Source organism: Notamacropus eugenii, chromosome 5, assembly GCF_028372415.1.
Source record: "Notamacropus eugenii isolate mMacEug1 chromosome 5, mMacEug1.pri_v2, whole genome shotgun sequence".
NCBI lineage: Eukaryota > Metazoa > Chordata > Mammalia > Diprotodontia > Macropodidae > Notamacropus > Notamacropus eugenii.
The window spans coordinates 368,035,128-368,054,916 of record NC_092876.1 but is presented as its reverse complement, the minus strand read 5'-3'; the positions used below and the strand labels follow the sequence as shown (position 1 = coordinate 368,054,916).

Sequence of the window (19,789 nt, the reverse complement as noted above, 5' to 3'; positions counted from 1 at the left end):
CTGGGATAAGTATGTGATTCTAAGCATCAGAGCTCAATCTTTGTTCTATCTGACAAAGCCCTCCATTGCATACTCTTCTCCTCCCCAAAACAATCCCAAATAGCAACAATAAAAAATGAAACAAAACAGAAAACCTGATAATTTAGCCTCCCTAAGGTCTAAGGAACTGAGAAGGGCCTATTCTTAGTTGACCTCTCTTGTATAACACCAAGTCAAGCTGTGAAATGAGATCTAGAATCCTTAGTCATTAAGTCGTGGTGTAGTAGAAAGAGAAGTGAATAGAGTCAGGAAACATGGGTTGCTGCCTTATCTTTGTGACCTTGGGTAACTCATATAAACCTCCTAGTGAAATGAGGGGCCTGGAGTAGGTACCTGAAGGCAGCGAGGAGGCATAATAGATAGAATGCTGGACTTGAGAGTCAGGAAGATCCAAGTTCAAACCCTGCCTTAGACACTTATTAACTGTGTGACCCTGAGCAGGTCACTCAATCTCTCAGCCTCAGTTTCCTCATCTGTAAAATAATAGCCCCTACCTCCTAGGGTTGTTGTGAAGATCAAATGAAATAATATATACAAAATGCTTTGCAATCCTTAAAGCATTAAAAAAAAAGTTATCTGTTATTATTATTATTGGGCAGCTAGGTGACAGTGGTTAGAGTGCTGGGTCTAGACTCAGGAAGACTCCCATCTTCATGAGTTCAAATCTGGCCTCAGACACTTATTAGCTGTGTTACCCTGGGCAAATCACTTAAGCCTGTTTAACTCATCTGTAAATGAGTTGGAGAAGGAAATGGTGAACCACTCCAGCATCTTTGCCAAGAATGAGGTCATAAAGCATGAGACATAACTGAACAACCACAAAAAAATATTATTCTCCATATTTTTTGCAAATTCTCCAAATATTATTTGCACCTCCAAATTCTATGACCATTCTGGTTTCCCAGTTCTTTAGGAGTGAGTGGAGCTTGTGAAATTGGAAAACTTTTCTGATCTTTGTGCTGACATCTCTTTTGTCCCTGGCTATTATACTATTTGCTTTAATAATCTTCATTTTCCTTTGACTGAGTAGGGGGAGGGGAATAAATGTTTATTAAGTACCTACTATGTGTTGGGCATGATATCTAATTTAATCATCACAACAATCCTGAGAGGCAGGCCGTATTGTGATCTCTATTTTACAGCTGAGGACACTGAAGTAAACAAAAATGAAATGACTAACTCAGGGTCACACAGCTAGTAAGTGTCTGAGGCCAGATTTGGACTCAGGTCTTCCTGACTCTAAACCCAGTGTTCTATCTACTGTTCCACCTAGATACAATTTTTCCTGAGAGGGCAGAGGGAGAGGAAATTTTAGAGAGCAGAATTAATGCTTCCAGAACATTAATTTGTGAGCCTGTCTTCTGGAGGCATGAATCTAAAAAGCTGGTATTCCCCAGTGTTTATGTTGTTCTCTTGCAGATACCTTTAATATGAATAATAGTTTCTGTCAGGAAGACAGAATGAGTTCTGATGGGATTGTCTGGGGGCTATGACAAGACAAAGGAAAATGAAGCCAGGCAGCATGGAGATGCGTCATCAATGTCATGCTTTGACTGATCAGCATTCAGTCAGATCTGTCCTTTCAAAATACTGGGCATCTGGTCAACAAATGACGTATTTGGTGTGACTTGGGAAGCACTATGGTGAATTTCTGAGCTTGACTTAATGGAAATTGGTCTGTAATCTAGCACAAAGATAGATTTCCATGAAATTTTATGGGCATGAATATCTCATTCATAGATTTCCTTAACCTTTTGGGGTCCTTACTGTAACAAAGCAATCCTCTCCTCCCAACATCTGGTAAAATACAATGCAGTAAAAAGAAAAACCTCAGGACCCCCTCCTCTTTGACCGTTCAGAACTTAGCCTCAGTTGTTGCAATAGGGAGCAAATGATTCACTAGTCCATTCACCACATTGGCTATTGCAAACCTCCTCAAACCTTCCATGTTACTCCATCCCTTCACCCTCTCAGCTGAGAGCCTTACCTCATGCGTCAATGAAAAATTTGAAGTCATTTGCCAAGAGTTCCCTCTTCTCCCCTTTTACTTTTTCTTATATCCCTTTAACATCATCCCCCAACTATCTCTTCCTTCTGTTCAATTTCTAATAAAGAGGTGGCACTTTTCCTTACTAAGGCTCACCCCTCCACATGTTCCCTTGATTAGGTCCCTTCTTATCTTCTCCAACAGATTGCCTCTAGCACCATCTCCACTCTCTACCTAATTTTCAATATTTCCCTATTTACTGGATCCTTATCTGCTCCCTCTAAACATGTTTAAGTCACCTTTATTCCTAAAAACCCAACCAAAACAAACATAAAAACTAAAAACAAAACCAAAACAAACCTCATTAGATCCTCCCATCTCCACTAGCTATTTTCTTATATTTCTCTTCCTTTACTTTCCTTGAAAAAGTATTTTACACTCAGGGATTTAACTTCCACTCTCCTCCCCTCCTCTAAACTTTGAAATCTGCACTTCCAATCTCATCATTCCATTGACATTGCTCTCTCTGAAGTTACTAAGAATATTTTGAATTGTCCAGTCAGATGGCTTCCCCCCCTTGATCCTCATACTTTGTGTGCTCTGTCCACTGTACCACTTACATGCTCCTAGAATCCTGGAATCTCTAGTCCCCTTCAAAAAGACTCAGATCCAGAGTCACTCCTTTCAAGGGACCTTTGCTGAATCCTCCAGTTTTTAGTGCTCTCCCTTCCCCCAAATATGTATTTATTTATATGTGACATATTGCATTATATATAATACATTGTGTTTGTTATATGTAAAAAATAATGTCATTATGTATCTATATATGTTTATATGTGATATAAATATTTTATACATATCATTATGATTATATATAGATGTATGGTGAAATCATAAACATATTGTGTCCCAAAAATCTTAGTGTAACTTTAAGCTTTAGTAACTTTTGGGATACCCTGTATTTTCTATTTATTCTTCTGTGTAAATGTTGTTTTCCCAGAGAGATCCAAGCTCCCTGGGGGAAAGGTCTGTTTAATTTTGTTTCTTTGTATATCCATTATCAGGTACCTATGAAATGGAATGGGATTCTAGGTCTGGAGGATGACTTATGGGCTTTTGGGAAGTGGAAAAGTGAGAAGGCGGGATGGAGAAAAGTCTGATTTAGCTGAAGTAAAGTGATGGGAGTAAAAGGTGAATGAGAACTAGATGGTAGAAGACCTTGCCAGGACATTCACACTTGATTCAGTAGGCAGTGAGGAGCACCAGGAAAGTTTTTTGGGTTTTGAATAGAGGAATTGCTTGATCAGAATTTTGAAAGGGGGCTTAGGGAGAGAGCAGAACAGATATGGCAAAAACAACATTAGGAGACTGTTAAAGTAGTCCAGGAGAGATCTGATGAAGGACATAAACCCGAGAAGTTATTTTATAATGGGAGTATAAAGGAGTATAATGTGAGATTGTGGGAGGTATAATTGATAGGTCAAAACCACAAATTGTGGGCAATAATGGATAGGGAAGGGTCAAAGAAGACTCAAAGGTTTTGAATCTGCTTGCCTGGGAAGATGTGACTATCAGCAATAATAGAAAAGCCAAGAGAGGGCTGTGCTCTTTTTTATTTTTAACTCTTTATTTATTTCTTTATTTTTGGCAGCTTGGTTGCTCCATGGCTAGAGTTTTAGTCTTGGATTCAGGATCTTTACTTAGATACTTACTAGCTATGTGAAAGTCACTTAACCTCACCCAGCCACAGTTTCCTTATCTCTAAAATGGGGATAATACTCATTTAGTTGTTGTGAAGATCAAGTGAGATAATATATGTGAAATATGTATATCTATGTCTAGATATAGATAAAATATGCAAACAGTAAACAATAAGAGATGAATAGTGTATATATATATATATTTTTTTTTCAGAAGATGGGCTTAGTTATGGAATATATTGAGTCTGAGATGCTGGTACAAGCATAGCTATCCTTCAGGTAGTGAAAAAATACAGAATGAGTGTTCTGGGGAGAAGATCTTAAGTGAAGGATAAATGAGAAGGATGGAATAAGAAGGGAAATTCACTTGAAGTCAGAGTATCTCTGCAAAGTATGTCTGAGATTTTCACATGGTGCAATGCTCTTATGTAATTTCTAGACTAAGGTATTACTTCTTGAAGGGCAAGAATTACAAGTGAGCCTCCTGGCTACTAGATGATTTGCTTGATTACCTTCTGGGGCAGTCCAGCCCTGGCAGGGTACTATTTAAATTCTGACAATGAGATGTCAGAGTGGGAGGCCATATAAACAGGCTATATAATGTGATACAAATTGTGATCATGTGTGATGAAATAGGGACTGGCCTCCAAAGTCCTATCCAAACACCACAAGGGCAAGCTCCTAACAGGGTTCTCCCAAGCTTTGTTCTCTGTCCTTTCCTTCTTTGGGCTTTGGGTTAGCTTCTCATTGCTAAGGTTAAAGAGGCATCATTGCTTTCTCAACGACTACAGTTTCTGGTCTTTGCCTTTCCACACTTCATCTCTTGTTTCATTGGTACCTCTTTCTCATACTCTTATTTGGTATAGTCCAACATACACAATCAATCCTTTGCTGAATATAGGAATTAAGGAGAATAGTGCATATATTTTAATTCTTGGACTTGTTTCAAACCTGTAATTTTGTTGTTGTGATCACTCTTCCTCCTCAATTCATGTAACAGAAAACTTAAATCTCCTTATAGATGGTCCTCATGAGTTGCTGCGACCAGAAAATTTATCAATTTGTGGCTATCTTGATGATGATCCTCTCTGCCTTTAGGTAGGCTGGTTCCTGGACAACAGATCTATGGCCTAATACTCAAAACTTTTTCAAGTTGGTACAATCTGCCAAAACTTGTAAGGCAATATCTTTCAGGTATTGTGTGTGATGCCACTGTATGCTCACATGGGTTATCTAAGGGTGGCTCAAGGGGAGCCTGGTGAATTTCTTTGGAATTGTGCCCACACTTCTCTAAGGCATATTTGCAGTTCCTGTTGTGAGGAGAACAAGACAAGGGTCTCTGTTCTCCTTTGAGAGAGGAGTACTAGATTAAAATTATATCTACCTGTCCTTTTAAATATTGCTTGTGTAGAGGCATAATTGGTTCAGAACAAAAAGTCATTGGCTTAAAGATTGGACATAAGGTAGTGTTTAGCTTGAACTCACTGGCTTAGTCCCTTCCCACCAAATGCAGGTTGCACAAAGAATATCTTAAATATTCTGTAAATGATCATGAGTAGGGAATAGTGAGGAAACCACTTATCCAAGGAAATAGGAAATACACATTTGAGAAATCATACAGATTAGGATATACCTGAAAATACAGAGTAAATTACCTCACACTGCTCAACTAAGAGTCCCTGTTCTTACCCAAGGGGAAAATACTTGAAGTCTATAGGGAGCCTTTAGGAAGGGAGGGAATTCTCTTTCCCTCCTATGTGTCTGCAAGGGAGTTTTTCTTTCTTTGTCCTGAAATCAGTCACAATAGCAGTCTGACCCCATGAGTGACTCTTGAAGAAGCATGAAAGGTGTCTCCTCTCCAAAGTTCTCATATCAATTTTGTCCCTCACACAGACTCTCATGAAAAATTCTCTTGACTAGAGCCCAATGTCACTGCTGTACCATGATGATGTGTTATAGAGAGAGTTGTTTTGGGAATAGCATGGTTCTTTCCTTTTGGGGACCCCAGGTGCACCTTTTTCTGGTATCTGGTTGAAGTTTCTATCTGCTTACCCACAAGTCTCAGCCACTTGTCTGGTGTAAACCTATAATCTGCCTTATGGGAATCTATTTTCTTAGCCCTTTCTGAAGACTCTGGCTGACTCTTCTTTCAGTTTCTTTATTCAGTACACTCTCAGAGTATCTTGGGAAGTGTAAGAATAAGAATTTACCTTCAAAATATTTTTGGTTTGGAAAATTTCTTTCCAATGACCTGGAAAAACAGAAAGAGAACTAAGAAAAGTGATAATTTTAGTTGCCCTGGAAGAGTCAGGCAGGGAGGTATTGATGTGGAATAACTTATGAGCTCCTCAAATCATGCCTCATAAATAATCTGTCTGCCTATTTGTATATCATCTTTGGGAAGAGATGAATGAAAATTAACAGTGTACTGGAGGAAAGAAAGGGGAATATGATACATAGTCTGTCATGTTTGAACTAAGAATGCACATTATTTCTAGCTGACCTCTCCTGACCTTCATGTAGTTTGCTTCTTGGTAGGATTAAATGGGTTGAGCTTTGCTATAGCCAGGTAGGTAGAGAGGCCTTTGTGCTCACGTACATTCTAGGGAGAAGTAATGGGGTCTATTGTATTCTGTCTCCGTTTGATTTTTGGGAGCCCAAAGTAGTCTTAATTAGAATAGGTATTTTGATTTTAAAATTGGGTTGGGGAGGTGAGAGTATTTCTGGTTGGACCATAGTTATAGTATTATGTTCAGTTTGGGGTTCCATGTTACAGGAAAGACACTGATTATCTGGAGAGCATCCTGAGGAGAATGAACAAGGTGGTGAAGCATGTTAAGATTATATGCCTTGGTTGGAAGAAGTGGGGGTGTTTACCCTGGAGAGGAGAAAACTGAGGAATGAAGTGATAGTTGTCTCCAAGTATTTGCAGGGTATTTCAAATATGTGAAGGCTGTCATGTAGAAAGACTCGATTTGAGGGCAAACCAAGGAGGCAAAAGGTAGAAGTTGTAGACCAGCAGATGGACGTTTGTGGTAGGGACAAACTTCTTAACCACTGGAGCTATACAAAAATGGAAATGGGTTGCCTCAGGAGGTAGTGGGTTCCTCCTTACTGAAGGTCTTCAGGCAAAGATGGGATGATCATTTGTTGGGTAAGTTGTAGAAAGGATTCTTTTCCAGATATAGTTGGGCTAGATGACTTTTTCAGTCTTTCTCTAATTCTGAGACTATAGGATGTTGGAAATTCAAATACAACATGGTTTCTTTGTATCTTCCTTGAAAGTCTATGTAATGCTTGATGTCCTGCTTGGTTTTTCTGAACCATCTGCTTCCTCTATCTTTTTTCTTTTTAACATTTATTATGAGAGAAGGCTTTCTAGGTAGGGGAAAGTAGGAGGGGTGTCTTTAGAAATGATGGTGATGTCAAAACAACAGACACAAATGAAAATAATATGTATTTTTCTACGACCAAAACCAGATATTGATGTGACATCCTTGACCTTTCTGTCTGCTGCAGGATTCTTGATGTAGGGATGGCAATATTTGAGTATGCTCAGACCTACCTGAATGTTCAAGAAAGTACTAAAAGATGCTGAAGCCAAAGGAGGCAGACAGCATGAGAATCAGCTTTGACCCCTAAAATCTTGGGGACTTGGAGAATTTTCCAGGGATTCATTGTTCTTTCTGAGAGACTGATGGGAAAAGAGGGCACTAGAATTAGGATCTCTAAGACCCATTCTGAATAATGGGACATAAAGGAAGAAAATTGCAGAAGTGAGAAAAACAATAATAATTTTAAACCCCCCAAAATCCCCTTATTTAAACACAGCACTAAATAAAATGTAGAACTTTTCAAAGTGGAAATCTTCCAGTCCACTGGAGCATCAACAGAAAGGAAGACTACAGAAGACTCATTTACATTTTCATGCAGATTTTAACAGAAGTGTAGGTTCTGCATGGTTAATATCTCTGTCTCGGAGAAAAGTATCAAGCTGAGACATCTGAGCAGAAACAGTCAGTTGATCTGCAGAAGAGGTGTGGAAAGAGCCAATGTAAGCTGAGTGACAATTTGGGGGCTTACCCTGAAGTCCCACTTGATTCTTTGATCTACAAGTCAATAGGGAAGTCCCCTCCCGAGCCAATAATGACTGACATTCAGTGGGCTTCAGGGGCATAGCCCCAAGATGAGAAGTGAATTTATGGGGTAAGCTCCTTGAGGGCAGAGGTGTATATCTACTTTTGTCTTTGTATCACCCTCAGTACTTAGTACAATGCAATTTGGCACATAATAGAAGTTTAATAAATGTCCAATTAATTCAATGCAATTAAAATTTCATAGTGTTCTTTCAGTCTGTTTATTCTCAATTAAAGGGCTGTTGTTTAATCCCATAGCTAATACTTTATTAGCCATTAGCATGATGCCTGGCACATAGTAGGCTAGGCTCTTAAATGTTTATTGGATTTGGATTGGATTTTAGGGATTCTGCCCATAGTCGGAAAATTGTTATCACACCTTAATGTGACTTCTGTGCACAGGGTGACATTTCAGATGTGAAAATAAACAAAAAATTGACTGATAAATGAACAATCAAATAAGCAGTTTGAAGTTGTAAGTAAGGTGGATTTTAGTGTGTGTAAAGTGGATTTTTGTTATTATTTCTTAGAGTTCAGTTTCCCAGGATCCATAGCCATAATAATCTCCTGTTCCCAGGTACTAGATATGAGTTCCCACAGTTAGGGTTCAAAACATCTCCATCATGCTTGAGCAGCATTATATAATGAGAGATAATGTAAACATCCACTACGACTGCACAGTGAGGTACAGGGATGAAGTGATGTAAACTTGTGAGGATATTGCTGGCAATCTACCTTCTTTGTCTGTTGTCCTATGAAGCAGGTGGGCACTCATCAGTGAGTGGGGAACCCTTAGGGTTGAGTGCACAAGCTAGAATGCTGTGTGTACCTTGATTGGCCCCCATCAAGGCTTGGTGGGGAATCTGTCTTTGCCTCAACTAGCCCCCATTGAAGATTGAAGGAATTTACGGGTATCACAAGTTATGCCTGTCTCAATGAACCCCCTTCAAGACATAGGAGTAGTTGCCCCTTCTCTTGCCAGCCCCTGAGAGAAGCGTGGTTAGGGAATGCTGTAGTTGTCCTCCCATTATCAGCAACCTTTGTGAGAAAACTAGACTAAAATAAAGTAAGATTATTAACCCCTTCTTACTGTCTTTCCTGTCTGGACAGATCAAGAGTGAACCTGTGCTAGTAGACCTCCTATGTGCTGCGTTTATCTGTCTTACAGAAGTATATCCTTTTTTTCCCAGAAAGTAAACCAGAAACACAGGTCCATTAACTCATTAAGCATGTTTGATGCATATATTTCAAAGAGCAACTTGAATTCTATATGAAGTCCAATCATACCAAATCCTTCTGGAGATCCAGTCATTCAAGAAGCAATCATTAGGCACTTACTATATGTAAATCACTGTCCTAAGGGTTAGAAGTACAAAGAAGTGAAAAAACACAGCACTTATTCTCAAGGAGTTCACATTTGAATAGGGGAGACAGCATGTGAATAACTATAAATTAGATAACTAAAGTGTAAATTAACTCCTATTTATTAACAGGTAGCTAAGTGGTGCAGTGGATAGAGTGCTGGGCTTAGAATTTAGAAGACATCTTCATGAGTTCAAATCCAACTAATCCTGTTTGCCTCACTTTCCTCATTTGTAAAATGAGCTGGAGAAGGAAATTGAAAACCACTCCAGTACCTCTGCCAAGAAAACCCCCGAATGGACTTATGAAGAATTTAAAATGACTGAACAACAGTAGCATAAATAGAAGATAAACTTCTAAGGAAGGTGCCATGGCAGGAAGGCAAGAAAAGCCTGAAGAAAGTAAGAATTGAACTGGGTCTTGAAGGAAGGTAAGTTGGAAATGAGGAAAGAGAGTATTCCGTGTGCCATGGTTAGAAGATGGAGCGGCATGTAAGAGGAGTAGCAACAAGGACAACGTAGTGGGATTGTAAAGTAGGTAGAAATAAAGTGTAAGAATACTGGAAAGGTACAAAAGGGCCAAGCTATGAAAGATTTTAAAGTCAAACAGAGGATTTCATATTTGATCCTGGAGGTAATAGGGAGCCATTGTAATTTATTGAAATGGCATGGTGTAAGACCTATGCTTTAGGAAAATCACTTGGCAGTAATACGGAGTTTGTTGAGTAAGAAAGGGATGACATGATCAAACCTGTACTTTAGGAAAATCACTTTGACAGCTAACTAGGGAGGAACCAAACAGTAACTAAAACTATATAGAGTTCAGTGAGAGGTTTTATTTATAATGTTTATTGCACTTCCTAATTTTCTAAGAGAAATGCACATTCTAAGGGTGTTTTCATGTATATAGGATCATAGTTTGAGAGTTGGAAAGAACCTCAGAGGTCATATAGCTCAACCCCTTCATTTTACAGTTGGGGCAATTGAAGGCCAATGAGATGAAATGATTTAACTGAGGTTACTCAAAATAAGCCGAAGAACTTTTCCAACTCAGGTCTTCTGACTCCAGCCCTCTTTCTGTTAGGACATATCTAGATATAAATCAAGTCTTAGATTCCTTATTATGATCCTCATGTCCAGGCAGGCTCTGGGACTAAAAGTAACTCATCCTCTCAATGACTGCGTGTGTGTGTGTATGTGTGTGTGTGTGTGTGTGTATGTGTTAGTAGCTGACTGAGTGTTAATAGGATTACTGTGCCAGGCAAAAGAGATACACAGTATTCACAGAACCAACTGGGTTGAATGGGAATCTCAGAAACCAGTGCCTTGAGGCATTGATACCAAGGCCTTCTTGGTTTCTGGAGCTCTGTCCAATCTCACTTGCTGGAGTGATGGTCTTCATTTAGCCCTTAATTGAACCTCCAAATTCCTGGAGGGTTTAATTTGTTCTGATCAAGACAAAGCAAGGTATAGTCTTTCTCTCAGTTACTTAATCTAAAACAATTTCCTTTTTAAAATATGTAGGGTCTGAAGTCTTTAGATAACACCGAATTTCAAGGAGAATTTGGAATTGGAATTCCTATTATAGCTCATCTGTTTTTTGTCATTTTCCTTTCTAATTAGGATCTGAGGTAGCAGCTATCCCCAGTTTAGTTTCATTAGTGCAAAGTTTGGTATAAGACAGGATTCTCTCTCTCTCTCTCTCCCTTCCTCCTTCCCCCCCTTCACTCCCCCCCTCCCTCCCTCCCTCTCCCTCCTTCTCCCTCCCTCTCTCTCTCCCCCCCCCTCCCTCCCTCCCTCTCCCTCTCCCTCTCCCTTCCTCTCCCTCTCCCTCTCCCTCTCCCTCTCCCTCTCCCTCTCCCTCTCCTTCTCCCTCTCCCTCTCTCTCTCTGTATGATGGACCCCTGGCAGTGTGGTGAAGCCTATGGTTTTCTTCTCAGAATGATGTTACTTAAATGCAAGAAGTAGAATACAGAGGATTACAAAGAAATAAAAATAATTATATTGAAATGCAGTTATAAAAGTATTTTTTTTAAAGTTCATGAGTCCCAGGGCAAGAATCCCTTTAGTAGGAGGGATTTGGAGTCTGGAACAGATATAGGATCAATGGGGGAAGTAACAATGAAGGTGAAGGGCAGAGGAAATGACAGTGATTAAAATGCAGGCCAGTGGAAGCTATCTTGGTGATATGATTGGGATTTCGGGAACAAATAGAAAGATACCACCTTTTCTTTCTAGCTCTCTTCCACTTCTCCTTATGCAAATGTTCTTTATATTCTATAGATGTTATAGCTAGGGTGTGGTATGAGAAAGGAGAAGGGAGTGGTCAAAGGAAACAAAGACAAGCCTGGGCAAAGGAAAGGAGCAGGATGCAGAATATGAGGGAAGGAAAAGGTGGATGGGGAATGATCCTTGAGCACTACTCATGGGTGAGGGATTTCTCTTACTTATACCTTATGAATGGATCAACCACTTCCTTGACTTTAAAGACTCAAGTATCCAGTCAGTAATTCTCTGTGGGAAGAAAAAGTGTGTTGTAAGACAAATAAACACAGCACACAGGATGGCTTACTAGCACAGGTTCACTCTTGATTTGGTCAGACAGGAAAGACTAAGAAGGGGTTAATAATGTTACTTTATTCTAGTCTAGTTTTCTCAGAAGAGGATTGCTGATAATGGGAGCACAAACTCCTACAGCTTCCCTAATGACCCTTCTCACTGGGGCTGGTGAGAAAGAGGGGCAACTACCCCTACATCTCGATGGGGTCAATTGAGATGCTCACAATTTGTGCTTCCCCTAAATTCCCTCAAGCCTCAATGGGGGCCATTTGAGGCAAACACAGATTTCCCCCAAGCCTTGATGGGGGTTGATCAAGGAATGCACAGCATTCCAGCTTGTGCATTCAACCCAAAGATTCCATCCAAGCCTCAATGGAAGCCACTTGAGACACACACAGCATTTGTGCATTCAACTCTAAGGGTTCCCCATTCACTGTCTAGGGCCCACCTGCTTTATAGGGCAACAAAGAAGGCATATTGCCAGCAATAGTCTTACAAGTTTACATCACCTTATCCCTGTATCTCACTGTGTAGCTACAGTGGATGTTTACGTTATTTACCATTATATAACTCTGTGCAAGCGTGATGGAGATGTTTTGAACCCTAACTGTGGGAACTCATATCTAGTACCTGGTGTGTGGGATAAAAAGACTCTTGTTCAAAATCTTAAATAAATGAAGAGGCTTCTCAATCAGAACAGAAAGAAAAAGATTTATTACAATTCTTGAGAAAGGGATGTCCTTCCACCAGTTTGGGGAACCTGGTGGAGGGAGGCAGCTTACAGAAATTGAAGCACCATTTTTATACCATAACGCAGAGAATCCCACCTCCCCACTATCCTACCTCTCCATTGGCTGGGAGGCAGTCTCACAATCTAAGTGCAAAATACTAGACAAACTCTGGGAAATCTTCACCTATCCCAACACAATTACCTCATCTAACATCTAACTTGACTGCTGATTTGACTTTAGAAAAGAGGGGAGGGGGAGAAGCAGGAGCTGGTAGTGTTGATGTGGCAACAGTACAGAAAACAAAGGGGAGATTTGAGTAACTTTCAAGTTTTGGCTAGAGCCCATGGCACTTTCACAAAGAAAGCTGGTAGCTGGTAAGGGGGCAGGAACCAAATGACTGTCCACAAGCCCTGGATACCTGAAGCTCAGGTATCCAGGGAGAGAGGCCTTATGGAAGAGAAATTTTATTTAGAAAATCCAATATTCCCCATATTTTTATTATGAAAAGTCTTCACAATCTCCTCATCTCACTCACTGGGAACAGGAGATTGTTATGGCTATGGATCCTGGGAAACTGAACTCTGAGAAATAATAACAAAAGTTCACTTTACACACACCCAAATTCACCTTACTTATACTAAAATTCACCTTACATAACACGTGTCCTTATAATGAGGTTGATTTTTATGTTGATGATGTACAGGATGAGGTAATAAATCAAGCTTAGTGCAGAGTTCAGAAAAGAAATTTTAAAAACAAACTCAGAAATGGAGAATCTGCCAAAAGTAAAGAACAAAAAGAAAAGCAATCACTTTTGGAGAAAGGTGTGAGACAAGAGTAGAGACAGCTCCAGTAATGGAACAATTACAATTCATTGCTTGGAAACACTGAAATGGAATAGAAATTCTAGAAGTTTACAGTTTGGAGGATTCTTACAGGTCACCCATTCCAAACACCCATTCCTTATGTTACAGATAAAGGAACTAAGGCTAAAAAGATTAATTATGTGCTCAAGGCCCCATAGTTAGTAGCAGAACCAGGACTAGAATTCAGGCCTCACGACACCTTATCATGCCATCTTGGTTTGTCTTCCTTAGAAAGGAGTGTCTTGTTATATTCTCCATGAAAAAATAGCCTTATTCCTTTCCTGTTCTCTGTTTTGTTCTCCGGCTACCACATCTGGAGCCTCAGGATGATACTGCAAGGATTTTTTCCTGTTTATTTATCTTAGCAGATGGTTCTGGCAGCTTATTATAGGGGAATACAATGCTCCAAATGGCTTCCATCTCCTCCTGTGCTGGATTAACAGGAGATGGTTGTGGTGAGGTCAGGTGGTGGTCACAATTCAGCAAAACATTTAAAGCATAGATACCTTAATCTTAGGTCTCTTATATGTGCAATGTGAAAAGTGATTTAAAAAAAGGTTTTTCTTGAATATTATTTCAGTAATTTTAACGGATCTGCAATCTCATTCATCCCCCCTCAATGTAGATTGCAGCCGATCCATTATATTTTGCCCTGTGTGATTTTTGTTCGTATTTTCTTACAGATTCTCCATGGAGGAGCTCCTGAATGTGGCAGAAGAGCCCTCCTCTATGTCTTTTTATGTTTTGTGGGGATCCATGCAGCCCTTGGGCTATCTACCTGTTATGCCTCAGTATTATTACATGACAAGTATATTTCCTTTTCCAGTGATACATTTTCTGGATAAATCAGCTTTGATCATATACATACATATATGTCTACCCATGTACATACATATACACATGTACATGTACATACATATTCACATACACACATATACATATACATGTCTGTATATATACACATATATACATGTCTGTATATATGACATACATACATATATATGGCTATATGTTGCCAAGTAGGTGCCAGTCTACATTGGTTGAAGGAGTTTCCTCATTGAGATTTCCCTATATAAATGAAATCCCGTCTGGTACATTGCTTTTCTTTCTCTCTATTTCTGTCTCTCTGTGTCTTTCTCTCTTTCTGTTTCTCACTCTCTCTGTTTCTCTTTTTCTCTCTCTTTCTCTCCACCCACATATAGATGCATATAACATATTTGAAAGGCATGGTACATAAAAAGCTGGCTGGGAACCAGAAAGACATGAGTAATTCCAAGTAACTTAGCATAGTTCCTGGCATATAGTAAGTAATGTTAACTATTAGATAGTTATAATTATTACCCTGTTTTTGACACATACTACTAGTGTGAACCTGGGCAAACAACTTAACCTTTTATTGCTTCAGGCAATTCTTTAAGACAGAGAAGGTACTGACAGGCAAAAGGGAGTTTCTAGGTGGTGCAGTGAATGGAGCTCCAGGTCTGGAATCAGGAAGACTCATCTTCTTAAGTTCAAGTCTAGCCTTAGACACTTTCTAGCTGTGTGACCTTGGGCAAGTCACTTAATCCTGTTTGTCTGAATTTCCTTATCTGTAAAATGAGTTTGAGAATGAAATGGCAAACCACTCCAGTATCTTTGTCAAAAAAACTCCACAACAGCATATTAATGGAACCATATCTGTCTATCTATCTTCTTCTCTATCATCTATATCTATCTATTCATCTATCTCTTTATCTTTCTACCAACCATCTATCTCATACAGCTTCTTGCAAGTAGGTCATTAATATGCTTGTACCATGTGTTTCTCCTTTTTCTTTGGATCAGTTTGTAATTTTGGTTCTTTGGAGATAGTGATACTCTAAGGGTCACAACCAAAGAGCATCAACAAAAAGATATTTTTGTAAGAAAGTTTTTGTGCAAGAGAGTAGCTTGGTTTAAGTGAAAGTGCTGAGCAAATCCTGCCTGATTGCTTTCTTTGATTTGAGTCTGAGCCCAACTCATCATCCACTAGCAATTTCAACCCCAAATACCTAACTCTGAGGTCCAGTCCTGCATTACCAACTTTTAGATGGACAGTTTCATCTTTATGTCCTATAGGCTTTATCAAATCCAACATGGATTTGATGAAGCTTGTTGTTTCACTTTTCCAACCCCAGACTTGTTCTTTCAATACTACTGCACCTGTACCCCAACCCCTGCAAATTTTCCTATTTTTATGGAGAGAAATCTACCATCCTTCCAATCACCCAAGTTTTTATAACCCCAGAGTTATCTTGGACTCTCTACTCTCCCTCAGAGCTAGTTTCTTGTGAAGCCTTGGCAATTCTACAGCCTCAACATCTTTCACATCTGTTCTCTTCTCTCAAATCCCATGGTCACCACCCTAGTTCAGTCTCTTATTGTCTCTCACCTGTACTATTGAATTTTGACTCCCTGCTTCCAACTTCTTTTCTCTCTTTTTTAAATAAAATTCATTTGCCAATCAGTAAAAATCTGCTTTGTCTTCCTCCCCTTACTCCAACTGAGAAAGGAAAAAAAAAACCCCAAATTCCTTATATATTATCAAGCAAAGCAAATTTTCTCAATGGCTATGTCAAAAAAATAAAAGTCTCATTCTGCACTGAATCTTCCATCTGTCCCTCAGGAAGTGGGTAACCCATTTTATCATTAGTCTTTTGTAAGCCTGGTTGATCATTATGTCCCTCAGAGTTTCAAAGTCTTTTAGTTGTTTGATTTCACAATATTGTTGTCATTGTACAAATTGTTCCCTTGGTTATACTTTACTTTGTATCAGTTCATAGGAGTTTCATAGGTACCATTCCTTTCATCGCTTTTTACTGAACAATAGTATTCCTTCACATTTATATACAATAATTTATTCAGCCCTTTCCCATTTGATTGGCATCCTCTTGGTTTCCAAGTCTTTGCCAACCCAAAAAGAATTATAAATATTTTTGTATATCCTTAGAGTTTATTTTGCTTAGGACTAATCATTCCCTTTACTTATCCTCCTTCTAATTCTCTCTTATCCCTCCCTACCATCTCCCACTCCCAGTCTTTCTTCCTATGTTCCTGTGGAGGGAAATGAATTTCTGGACCCAGCTGTGTGTGCATGTATTCTTCCCTCCTTTGACCTGATGAGAATGAGGTTTAGGTGTCAACCGCTTACTTTAACATTTCCTCATTATTTATTGTGCACCTTGCTTATGTGAGGTAATTTCCCCAAAATAATTTACCTTAGAGGCAGCTAGGTGGTTGGGTAGATGGAGTGCTGAGGCTGGAGTCAGAAAGAGCTGAATCCAAATAACAGTTTCAGACACTATTAGCTATTATGAGATCCTGAGTGAATTCTAACCTTCCTCTACTTTTCCACTCCAGTATTCTCCTCTTCCCCTCCCTCTTAATTCTTTTAAGATTATCAAGATATATCAGATATACTTCCAGGTCTTTGGTATAAGAAGACACCCACTATGACCCTCTGCTGGTGATAGAGTTCAGAGGGGACTCATGTATTATCTCCCCATATTAGAATGTAAAACCTTTATCATTTATGATTATTAATTTATCTTTACCTTTTTATGTTTCTCTTGACTCTTATTTTTGCACTTCAACCTAGGTTTATCTATCTCTATATAACTAAATATACACATGTACATACATGCACACATATACATATATATAATATTTTTATTTCTCCCATTGCATGTTAAAACAATTTTTAAACATTTTTTTGAAGTTTTGAGTTTCAATTCTATCACTCTTTCCCTACCCCCCTTCCCCCTCCCTGAGATGATAAGCAGATATAGGGTATACATTTGCAATTATATAACACATTTTCATATTAGTTATTTTGTACAAGATGACTCAAATAATGAAAGAAAAAGTGAAAAATAGCATGCTTCAGTCTGTATTCAGACAATATCAATTCTTTTTCTACAGGTGGATAGTACGCTTCATCATTAGTCCTTTGGGATTGTCTTGGATCACTGTATTGCAGAGAACAGCCAAATCATTCACTGTTCTTCATAGTGCAATATTGAGGTTACTGTGTACAACATTCTCCTGGTTCTGCTCACTTTTCTTTGCATCAGTTCATGTAAGTTTTTCCAGGTTTTTCTGAACTCATCCTATTTGTCATTTCTTATAGAACATGAATATTCCATCACTATCATGTACCATACCTTATTTAGCCATGCCCCAGTTGATGAGCATCCCTTCCATTTCCAATTCTTAACCACCACAAAGGGACCTGCCACAAATATTTTTGTACAAATAGGTCCTTTTCCCTTTTTTTTGGATATTTTTGGGATATATCTACCTAGGTCTTTTCATCAGAAATGCTTGGAAGTCCTTGGAAGTCTTATTTCATTAAGAGAAGGGAAGGGAATATTGTATAGTATTAAATATCTCCTTTGATTAAAGGTTCATTTCCCACACTCCTCCCTCTCCTGTCCCCCTCTCCCCAAAAAGATTATATTCAGTTTTGCTGGGTAAATTATTCTTGGCTTATATCCTTTACCTTCTGTAATATTGTATTTCAAATTTTCTGATCTTCTATGAAAGTGGCTGCTTAATCATGTATGATACTGAGTGTAGCTCCTCAGTATTTGAATTCTTTCTTGCTGCATGAAGAATTTTTTTCTTTGATCTGGAAGCTCTGGATTTTGGTAGTGATGTTTCTTAGAGTTTTCATTTTTTTAGGAGGTAATGAGTGGATTCTTTCTATTTCCACTTTGCCTTATAGTTTTGAACATAAAACAATTCTTTATTCAAACTAATCCAGTATCAGTATTGAGATTAAATGCTATTTTAAGAACAAGGGTTTAAAAAAAATTACAACACAATCAGCAAATCACTAAACCTAAGTAACTACATATTCTTCACAGTTGTTATGTGCATTTTCAACTACTTGAAAAGAGCATAATATCTTGGGAAAAAATTTCTATTAGTTTTTATTGTAGAAAAAGTTCAAAACAGTAAAATAAGCAGAAATAAATACAGCAAAGGAAACATGGAAAAAAACTGAAAAACAAAAATGTACACTCACTGCCAACTCAATGATTAGTCTTTCTCATCCTTTTGAATCTCACCTTATTAACTTTTCTTAACTCTCAGTTTTAACTTTTCATGTTCTGTGGGAACACTTTAAGAGACTACTCAGAAAATGCCACTGCGGCCTGTAGGAGATATTTAAATTTTGAAGTGCCATTGTTCCTTTATTTGGATAATTGCCACATTTCTCTGACTACTCATAGTTCGAAGACGTGTCTTGTTACTTCTAACTGTTCTGAGGCTCATGCTGGAGCTAAAGGTGGAGGGAGAATGCCTAGACCCCATTTCTGCTCTTCGTCCAAACACTCCAAGGCCAAGTTCTCAGGGCTCACTCTACCCTGGCACTCAGAAGGGCCTCCAATCTCTACTACACACAGCAGTCAGGTAACATCATAAATATGAAGAGTAAATGAATGACAATACTTTTTTATATCTTTAAAGTAAAGGTCATTGAATAACTGTTCTTCATGAACATTTTCTATTACTTTTTTCTTGTTGCAAATTAAAAGGAAAGTCAGTATATGTTAAAGGTTGTAGCTGTATAATCTATATTATTTCCCATAGTCAGAAATACTATGTGTCTCCAGAAGAAGTGTAATTTCTGAATTTTACTATTCAATTTCTTAATCTTCTTCCATTAGGAACTACAGCTTTTGAATATACAATGGCCATTACACACATACATACACAAACACACACACACACACACCATTTCTATACATTTTATTTTACCTCAATATTTATTATATTCATATTGTAGAAAATATCACTTTTTAATTATATTCATTATTCCAATCCAACATTGTTCATCTTATAGCCAATTTATTTCTGAAGAGAAGGGGAAATATTGACTGTTTTTCATACATTAGATATGCTGCTGTGAACAAGAAAATACAGAAAAATAGTTATGTAAGGGATAATTTTTTTAAAGCATTTGATTTTATTCAGTGAAAACAACAGAACTCCATTTGAATGGCTGGATGACACAATAGTTACTCTTGCTGGTTGAAAGAGGCTCAAAATGAACTTTTTTTAAAAAAAGAAAATGGTTATGTCAACCAACAAAATGAAGAAATAGCCATCAGTGTTAGCCTTAATGACAAGATGACTAGTGACCAAAGTCTAAAACCATTACTCTTTATCTTCCACAATCCTTCAGTTTTTGTGCAAAGCATTGATGTTAATATCTTCTGGAGACTCAGTATCAATGCTTAGCAGTCACATTTTTAGTGCCCATCTCCTCATTGTTGGCCCAAAGAGAGCTGCCTCCAAGCTTCTCCTGAGTTTGATTCCCTTTTCATCTCCAAATCCCTCTCACTACATTTTGGTGGAGAAGAAAGGAAAAGTATACCTTGTCA

The 19,789-nt window shown here is 38.4% G+C and overlaps 1 long non-coding RNA gene across 1 annotated transcript in view; it reads right to left on the bottom strand.

Moving 5' to 3' along the window:
* Positions 1–19,789, bottom strand: part of LOC140506696 (uncharacterized) — a 141,048-nt gene that overhangs the window by 20,293 nt on the left and 100,966 nt on the right. The gene's annotated exons all lie outside the window — the stretch shown is intronic.